Source organism: Dermacentor albipictus, chromosome 7 (assembly GCF_038994185.2).
Source record: "Dermacentor albipictus isolate Rhodes 1998 colony chromosome 7, USDA_Dalb.pri_finalv2, whole genome shotgun sequence".
Classification (NCBI taxonomy): domain Eukaryota; kingdom Metazoa; phylum Arthropoda; class Arachnida; order Ixodida; family Ixodidae; genus Dermacentor; species Dermacentor albipictus.
The window spans coordinates 18,543,633-18,552,866 of NC_091827.1; the positions used below are offsets into that span (position 1 = coordinate 18,543,633).

At 49.0% G+C, this 9,234-nt stretch overlaps 1 pseudogene; it reads left to right on the forward strand.

The window, feature by feature from the left end:
* Positions 1-1,597: 1,597 nt before the first annotated feature.
* LOC135896642 (U2 spliceosomal RNA) lies at positions 1,598-1,777 on the forward strand (annotated as a pseudogene).
* The last annotated feature ends 7,457 nt before the right edge of the window (positions 1,778-9,234 follow it).

Consider the following 9,234-nt stretch of genomic DNA (forward strand, 5'->3'; position numbering starts at 1 on the left):
GTCAGTCGAACAGAACGTCAGTCTGTTCCCTTATCTGACCGGTTCGGCTTGTTTCTTCCTTTGTATGTTGGGCTGTACCAGTTCTAGAAGGCAGACGAAGCATTTCCACCAGTTGCTTCGCTCACTGTTCAGAAAGAAAGCGTAAAGACGCGAACGCGGGGCGCCTTCTCTAGCGGCGGCGGCGCAGGCGAAGTAGCGCATGCGCAGTGGATCCGAAGCCCGCGCCAGCGCTTTGTTTCAGCGCTCGCCGCATGCCTGGTCGCCACCGGCACTCCGCTTTCCTCCTCACCCGTTCTTCATACCCTCCTCCTCCGCCTTCCTCCTCGCGCTCTCTTCGCTAACGCAGTCTCGTCTGCGCGTTCGCTTGCATCCTTCGCTGGGCTGGTTCGCTCGGTTACGAGCGATGAAGCCGACACTCGCCGCAGAAACGGGCGCGTCTGAGAGACGCGCTGTATAACATTGATTTCATTTCAACGGAATCAAAATCCTGTCCTGTCAATATAAGTCCCGTACTGGGCCCTTCTTCCCGGAATCGCCACTTTGGCACCATCTGTTCCTCCTGCGTCACGTGGTACATGTATACGGTGTCGCCAGCAGTGAAAGGGACATCTAAAGAACAGCACGATATCACTTTAGCCTGTTGAAGTATTCTTTCCAAACTATATTCTCAGTTGTTTCTCGGAAGTGGTTTGACGAATAACAATGAAAACGAATGGCGAACTTCCAGGTAGCTAAATTTTGCGCCGAAACCGCAGCTTTGCTGTTCTCAGGGCGACGTCACTAATGTCAATACATCTTCTATTCTGGTGGTTTTTGGCGCCAGGGAAGCTTTGGGAGCTTGATAGGTTGCCTCTTCGAACCTTCTAAAGCGCAGTGTCTTCCTTTCTTCAGTGCGATGGCGTTATTTACCTACCGTCACACACTTAGGCGCGGCATATCTATCTGACCTCGAAACGATAACCACGTAAAAAAAAAAAAATCAGTGCCATACTATTTTGTGAAGGTGGACGACCAACGAAGCTGCGTATGTGGGTCCCTTAATGTAGAATTGTCTATTGCGGTGCGTGAAACGTCGTATGCACATAAATGAAAGGCAAGTTGCGACTAGTCCCTCTCCCCGATGTTCAGCCTCGGAAGATGATAAGGCACCGGGGGTACGCATACTCTTGTGTTGTTGCACAACGGGGCACGATACCTTTTACTAATGAATCCCGGCACGTAAAACAGACACGCACCTCACCGCACTCCAAGGGCACACACTGCTTCACCATAGCGATGTCGATTGTGGCGATGGTCAACGTCCCGCAGTGCAGTAATGGTTGTGGGATCACTCGAAAACCACAAGGCGTCACACCAGACACAGATCACAGAAAATTGTTTCCTTACAAACTCCCTCTGAAACCTGGCCGTTGCTGCGGTGAAACGTTCCATGTTTGCGTTATCAAGGCCACCGTCGACGGTTTGTATTTCTTTACGCCTCACGATCCTGCCGGGCAGCATGCTCACGGGACCGCCACCACGGGAGAGCGGAAGGAAAGGAAAGGAGATAAGCAAGCGCTTGGAACGCCGGCAGGGAGAGGGCGGTGCGAACGTAGACATGGCCGACGCGGGTCAAAATGTAGTGCCTGTTCTTATCAGCTTAATATCTGATGCGGGTTTTGTTTGGACCTAAGATACTAAACCTATTTTTGAAAGTTGGCAGAATGTTGAAAGCCTGCTTCACCTCCGCCGCAGGTCGGCCCGGTATTGCACAGTCTTCGGGATAGGCACACGTGTGTGTAAAACTCTCGATCTGCAAGGCTCGATAGACGCATGCAATATTTTCCAGAACCTCGCCATATGCAGCTTCGCTGCAAAAAAGAAATCAGCTGCTGCGCTGAATCGACCCCGTGGTTGCAGCACGGTAAGCGAGAAACCATTCTCGGCGCCACGCCAACAGTTATTAATAATAATAATATTTGGGGTTTTACGTGCCAAAACCACTTTCTGATTATGAGGCACGCCGTAGTGGAGGACTCCGGAAATTTTGACCACCTGGGGTTCTTTAACGTGCACCTAAATCTAAGCACACGGGTGTTTTCGCATTTCGCCCCCATCGAAATGCGGCCGCCGTGGCCGGGATTTGATCCCGCGACCTCGTGCTCAGCAGCCCAACACCATAGCCACTGAGCAACCACGGCGGGTCACGCCAACAGTTGACGATGGGCGCACGCAATCGCACAGGTAACAAATATAAGACAGCGCACGAGTGGCCTTCTCGGGGAGAGGGTATCACTTGATGTCGAAAAGGAATCAACGTTCAGAAACGTGCAGTGCGTTTGTCTGCAAAAGCGGGCGAAGCTAGATGGGACATGGTTATAACGGCGCGACTTGAGGACAAGACACACACTCTAAAAACTAGGAAGGGTATCGCAGGAGTGAAGCGGCCGGTTCACTCTTCCAAGCGTCCTTTTACTCTCGCAAAATGTCGAGGAGAGTGAAATGCATTGTTCACTCTCTCACCAAGGAGAGAGTGAAATGTGCTTTTCACTCTCCCCCTTCAGAGAGAGAGAGTAGTTCTACTCTTGCGGCAATAGAGAACAAAACGTAGCGTGATCTTCTGCTTCAACTGTAGGTGGCTGGCCCCGAACATGGCAATGTATCATTCATGCACGCTGAGCAAAGAACACATCGTTTTGCTTCTAAGAGAACAGGCCGCCGCAGTTCAAAGGAACGCGTAGCGAGCGCTCTACTTTTTCACTCGGAGTTCTCCACCGCGCGCGCGCGCGCTCAAGATCGCGGAACAACACAGCACCGGAGAAAGGTGATCTTTTATTGTGTCTGTAGCTCTCAATTTACTCATCACGGCTTTTCTTTGAATGCCTCAACCGTTGAGCTTCCTGCTTCTGCTCCTCCAAGTACATTTGTCGCCGGTTCCATGTGCCTAAAACTGGTATCTGCAGCTCCTTTGTAATTTGAACTTTAATTAAGGATGTCGCTTTCCTTCTATTACCTCCACAGACAATTCTCTGTGACATGCGAAGAATGTCACAGAAGGGGAAAAAAAACACTTGGCAATGTCTGCTATGTCTAGCCAAGTGTACAAATTTAAGGACTTTCCAGTACTTCTAAAAATTCCAGGCTTTTCAATGCCTTGAAAATGGCATTTTAGAAATAAAGGGTTTTCAAGGATCGCTACAAACCCTGGTTTCTAGCACCTAAATAATTTTACAAGCTTATTTTGGCATGGAGTTCGGAAATTCATGCTTTTTAGCTAACGCTGCATCATCTCTGTACATTGAAACCACGAGAGCGCAACCATTTTGGAGTAAAGAAAAATACTGAAAGCTTTTAATACCACTCTTTTTCTATGGAGCTTCGTATTGCCTAGTTAGGTTTACGAATGTGCCTGGTTTTGGTGGGCGTTTCTTCGACATTTTCTGTGAGAAGTAGATGACTAACCCCCGTATTCAGAAATGTATATTAATACAAAGCCCATGCTTGACTTTATATAAACGACGCCTGGTGCGAACGTCCCCCAGACGCTCACTGCCTTTCTTTTGGTGCGTTCACGACTTGCGTCATTTAGATCAAGTCAAGCATGGGCTTCAAGTTATGATGCATTTCTGAATATGGGGGTAAGCGTGCGCTATTTCGGGCAACGCATTGTGCCATTGACACTGAGAGGAAACGGGTAAAACAAAGTTAACGCCCTATACTCCTAAACTTTCGCGTACCTGTGGTGTGCGTGTATCGTGGAAGAAGAAACAGCGCTAACACCAGGACGAAAAAAAGCATCGACCACACCAGCGCTTCGTGGTGTTGTCCATGTTTTTGCGTCGTCCTTGTGTTGCGCTGTTTCTTCTAAAATGCTCAACCAACTAGCCGGCAGGTCTATCCTGTGCATATATATTGAACACACGTATGAATGTAGATGGTCTTCGAAGCTTTTAGAACGAGCACTGCCACAGGATACGAGCAGTGCACGCGTAACAAGTGGACACATTACTCATTTAAACATGCGTGCCAATGCATGTGACGCGGCTATCGGCATAAGCAGTCTCCAAATGCTGGAATGCGTGCTCTTCAAAACGCTAACGATCCGCTGCTAATGCAGGACAACAGCTCACAGCGGACTGAACCAAACTCTAAACTAATGCACCTGAAAAGAACGCCTACACGGCAGCGTGAGGCACGTCGAAATGCCTGGTACTGGCATCGCAGTTGACCACATACGAATGGAACTGGCGGAAAAAATAAACAGAAATGCTCACCAGTATACGCGCGACTTAAATTCACATACGTGGATGGTTGGCACGATACTTTGTATCCGCGTAATTTCGGAGAACATATAATGCATGGACTGGAAAAGCACTCGATCGTGAGCTGAACGGCACATTTGTTATTTTCCTGGGGTGACGACAAGCCGTGAATAGTTCTCACGTCGTCGTCTACGTTGTATTCCTCCGTTAGTCGTAGCAAGGAATGGAAATGATGCAAACGCAAACGTATTCCAGTACACAACAGCACAGCGCACTGCAGAGAAACTCCACCCACCGCAGCAGATTCCTCAAATACATTTGTTATGTATATAAGCTCTAAAACAACACGACTGAGCGTGGTGGCTTTGTGGTGTAATGGTTAGGATGTGTGCTTTGAATTGTATAGATGCGAGTGTACGTGGGTTCGAATCCACGTGATGTATAGAGCAATGTGGTTCTCCATAAGTGTGTGATTCCGTCGACTATTGTGTTCTAATTAGATTATGTGTCTCCTGATTGTGAAATATGCGAAAATATTTGCGGATTAAATGTGAATTAGCTTTTTTTTCTCCGCAGTGGCGTTCGGGACACATACGCATAGGCCGATTACGAGCCGTCACGACTCATGGTAGGCAGCAAATAGCCAGGAAAAATGACTTTAAAATCCTGCATAACATTGCTCACGCCTATTCTGAAGGCCGCTTGGAATTGGGCCACTGAGTCTGAGGAGCCGCCTAGAGAACGGTGTATCAGCGACCCTAATTTGATCTGATTTCCTGCCTGCATGCGTGGCCAGGACTTCGCTAAGAGGGTATTGGGAAGAGTAGTTGCACTCTGTTTGGGGGAGTAGAAGTACTCGGTCTAGTGGAGTGCCATTACCCTTACGGTGAGAGTATTACCACTCTGCGGAAGAGTACTAGCACTCCCTGTGGGAAGAGTATTATCACTCTGCAGAAGAGTACTAGCAATCCCTTGCGGCGGAGTAACAAAACTCTGTCAACAGGAGTTGACCTACTCTCTCTCAAAGAGGGTCGATCTACTCTCGAAAAGAGAGTGAAATATGGGACAAGCCGCTACTCCCTCAAAGGGAGTGCCCGGCACTCTTTTAGTTTTTAGAGTGCAGAAAGCACACAGGACATCGGCGACTGCCCTATGGGCATTCTTTCTGTGCCCTGTCCTTGAATCGCACCGTTATAACCGTGTTTCATCAATCCAGCAACCGGCTAGCCCATCTGAGTCTGTTAATCGGGCGAAGCTAAGTGAACGTATACCATCGCGCTCCGCTCTACCGGCTCTGCCGCGGAGCCAGTTCTGGCTTCCGTTGCTGGCACGAACGGTGTGCGCACACACGGTTTGGCGTTCACGCTGAGCAGCTGCGTACATGCGACGCCCTGGCGCACACACACTATGGTACGAGGGCAGTAAACGCCAAGCTATAAATCTTTCGAATCCTTCCCGTGGCCGTTGAAACGACAAAGGTCGTCTGTTTTACAAAGGTCATCTGTCTGACAAAGGTCGTCTGTCTGACAAAGGTCGTCTGTCCCATCTCACGCATCATCGAGAGGTGGATGGATGGATGGATGGATGGATGTTATGAGCGTCCCCTTTGGAACAGGGCGGTGGGTTGCGCCACCAAGCTCTTGCTACTATACTGCCTAATATTCTACCTAGGTTAAACAATGAAAAAAGAAGCACAAAAAAAACACTATGAACTACCACGCCCAAATTTTCTGATCCCCTATTGCGAACTGTGCTTTTTTACGTCTCCGTATTTTGTCGTTTCCCTACTTTCCTTCCACGAATCCTCCAGTCACCTCTTACTAATGTCCATTGCGGACATGTTTGCTTTACCACTGCTCCCTCTGAACCCAAGGGCTTCAAGGAGGCCAGTGGTGCCTAAATCGACCACTGGGTAGACGTCTTCACATTCTAATAAAACATGCTCCGTAGTGTCAGAGATGCGCGACACCCGCAGCGCCTCTGGCGGCGCTCCTAATCGCGCCGACGCTCCGAGACGCCGTCACCGCAACGCCAAACCTTGCTATCACTTTCAATGCTTCGCCTTCAGGCAGAACTGTCGGGTGTTTTTTTGCCGTCAAACAATTAACTAAACACCGGTACAGAAGCTGTCCCAGCCCACGACACCATGGCTAGCTTTAGCGCGGGATCGTCTGGACGGTGCCGCCAATCCCGCCACCCACTTTTCGGTCTTGCGTTCTTCTTCTGGCTATCCGAGCCTCCTGTACTCCGGTCTTGCAACCAGATAGGCGTAAGTTACCGACACATTTTGAGAATTCCTTCTCGCTGTGCCTGGGCGTCCGATAAAGGTAGTGGCGGAGCACTGTGTGAGTGATCTTTAAATGATTGCCACAGACATACGGCAAGATTTATCGCGTTGAAGGTTTGCAGCAACCCCGTATGCTGCGTCTACAGTGCGGCCTGCGCTTAAATAGGGAACGCATGGGCACGTGCGAATTTTCCCCTCCGGCAAGTCTCTAATCACCCGGCTTTGCAGCACGCGATGTTTCTGTTGTTAGCGAGGCAACTTTCTACACTCTACACCACTGCGTAATGCGCCGACACTGCTTCCTCGGGCACATGCAGTTTAAGCGTCAGTGAAGGGAGAACCGCACATTGTTGCGTTTCCTGTAACTGTGCACATAACCGTACATAGCATTGAAAGCCCTAAATTGCGCGTGGTAAAATAATAAACAGCTCAATTATAATTACCGAGGTTCTGTAACTTTACCATAATGCAGGATTCCGTAAACTCTAATATGGGGGGGAGGGAGGCTGAAACTCTCTTAATGTTTCCAGCTCAATCACGGGTGGTCCCGCGCCTTATGCCAGCACTCGAACGTATATAATCACCTGTACCTCTTCAAAGTCTCTTCTAGCGTTTTCGAAACTATCGATCATTGGCGAATTGGTGCAGAATATTCAAAGCGGAGGACTTTGAGTAGATTCCTTTCTTTTTTTTACAATACTCGGGACACTCTGAGAACTCTCGCCGTTTGCACCAGACGCACTCGCAAAACACAAAGATATCGGCAACAAGGAGTTTGCGCACCGCTATAGCAAATCGTCAGTACTTGTCTTCCGTTCACCACTCTCGATACAGCTTTATTTTTCTCTCTCTATGTATATATATATTTCTCACTTGCCTTTCACAAACAAGTGTGGCGTCGTGGGTACGTCGCCACCAGAACTCAGAGTCGTCTGCACAAATCCCGGAAAAAAAAGTGTTCTTCCGGCCTAAGTCTCCAAGCAGCCACGCAGGCACGTTCGATGTGTCATTCAGCCTTAGTTCCGTGTGGAAAAAGAAAGAAAAAAAATACATGGAGCGAATAAACACAATCGAGAACGCACAAATTTGAGCTGTGGGCGAGTAACGAAGAATGGCGGCTGCGGAGATTCCTTAGCGCCCCAACTCATCAGAAATTACATACATGAACAACGATCGCAGGCAACACAAGAAAAAAAAACACGCACACACACACACCGCGCGGAGCAGTTCCCACCAACTCTTTGAGGGAAAAAAAAGATACGCCAACAAACTCGGCTTTTCTTATCATTATTTTTAAGTCCTCACTCGTTTACTTCACTTTATACGCACTCCTTTTGTACTGCCACACCTCGGGCTATGAGCTCAGAGCGTCGTCCGCTTCGCTCTCGACTTGGAGAAAACAGCGTCCCCAACTATATGCTCCTCCGCGTATGGGTTGGGAGCGTCATCCCTTCTTTTTTCACCCTTTCTCCCCCCTCAACCTCCCCTTGCAGAGCTGATAGTTCTCCCCCCAAACTCCTCTTTATCTCTCGGCATTCAGTGCAGTCGTGAAGATATAAAGAAAGAAAGAAAGTAAAACGACGTGAAAATAGCCGTACTAGGAAGTAGAAAAAAAAGAGACTGTAGATAAAAAAATCGTCGAAGGGCGCGAAACTCTTTCGTTTCATCTCTACGCCCTCAACACTGGCAGCGGATTCGGGAAGCATCTTTCACGTTCTTCCCTATTTCTGAGCGACTCGTTCCTGCGCTTCTCTCCCCGCGTCCCTACCATCCCTACTTTTAGTGGTTTCCTTTTGTCGCCGTCTCGCCGTACTCGTCACGAAGGTACCACGTGACTGTGGAACTGCAGGCCTGACCCACTACTTTTACTGCTTGTTTTTTGCACATCAGCTGCCCAGTTTTTTCTTCTCACCCTCGGACAAGCCAGTTTTTCAGTACGGTTGGCTCACCATTTTTTTTTTGCTCACCGCTTATCGCACCCATCCTTTTTTATCCGTTCTTTTTTTCTTTCGGAAGGGTTCACGCTTCTGCCCCTCGCCGCTCGGTGCCGGTGTATGCACAGGGTGTGTATTGTACGCCTTTCGAAAGAAACACCCATTCAATAAGCATTACGGACGCAATATATCACCCACGCACGTAAGGAAAGAAGGAATAAGGAGCAGAAACGGGACGAGACGGGTTCGCCTCGGGGTATCATGGGGAAGTGTGTGGGGAGCAGAGGAATAAAAGGGGTGCGCTACGCGCGTGCGTTGCCAGATGCGGAATCGAACATCAGCGCGCTCCCGTAACCAAGTTCGGGGCATGGGGGAAATAGGGAAGCTAGGCAAGGATAAGGCAACAAATTCGCCGCACAAAAGCAAAAGAGAGACGGGGACGGACGACTTTTGGGGAAGAAAGGGGCGAATTTTCGGGATGCGCCGAAGTCTTCCTTCATCCCTCGCCCTCGGCATCGACGGTGCGACTCCTGCAGCCGACTCGAAATAAACAAGAAAAACTTTTCCCCTTCCTTTGTGGTAAAATAGCGCGTCTTGCGTTCTTTTCTTCATTTATGAGTATTTTGTGTGCGGGACTAGCCTAGCTCTTTTCACTCCCTAAATCGAGAAAACTGCTGTAGAGTCACAGCCTCTGGGCAAGTTTAAAAAAGAAATCGGAGTGCCCAGAGCCTTGTGAAATCTCTGCTGCGAGTGCTCCAAGATTTCGCAATCT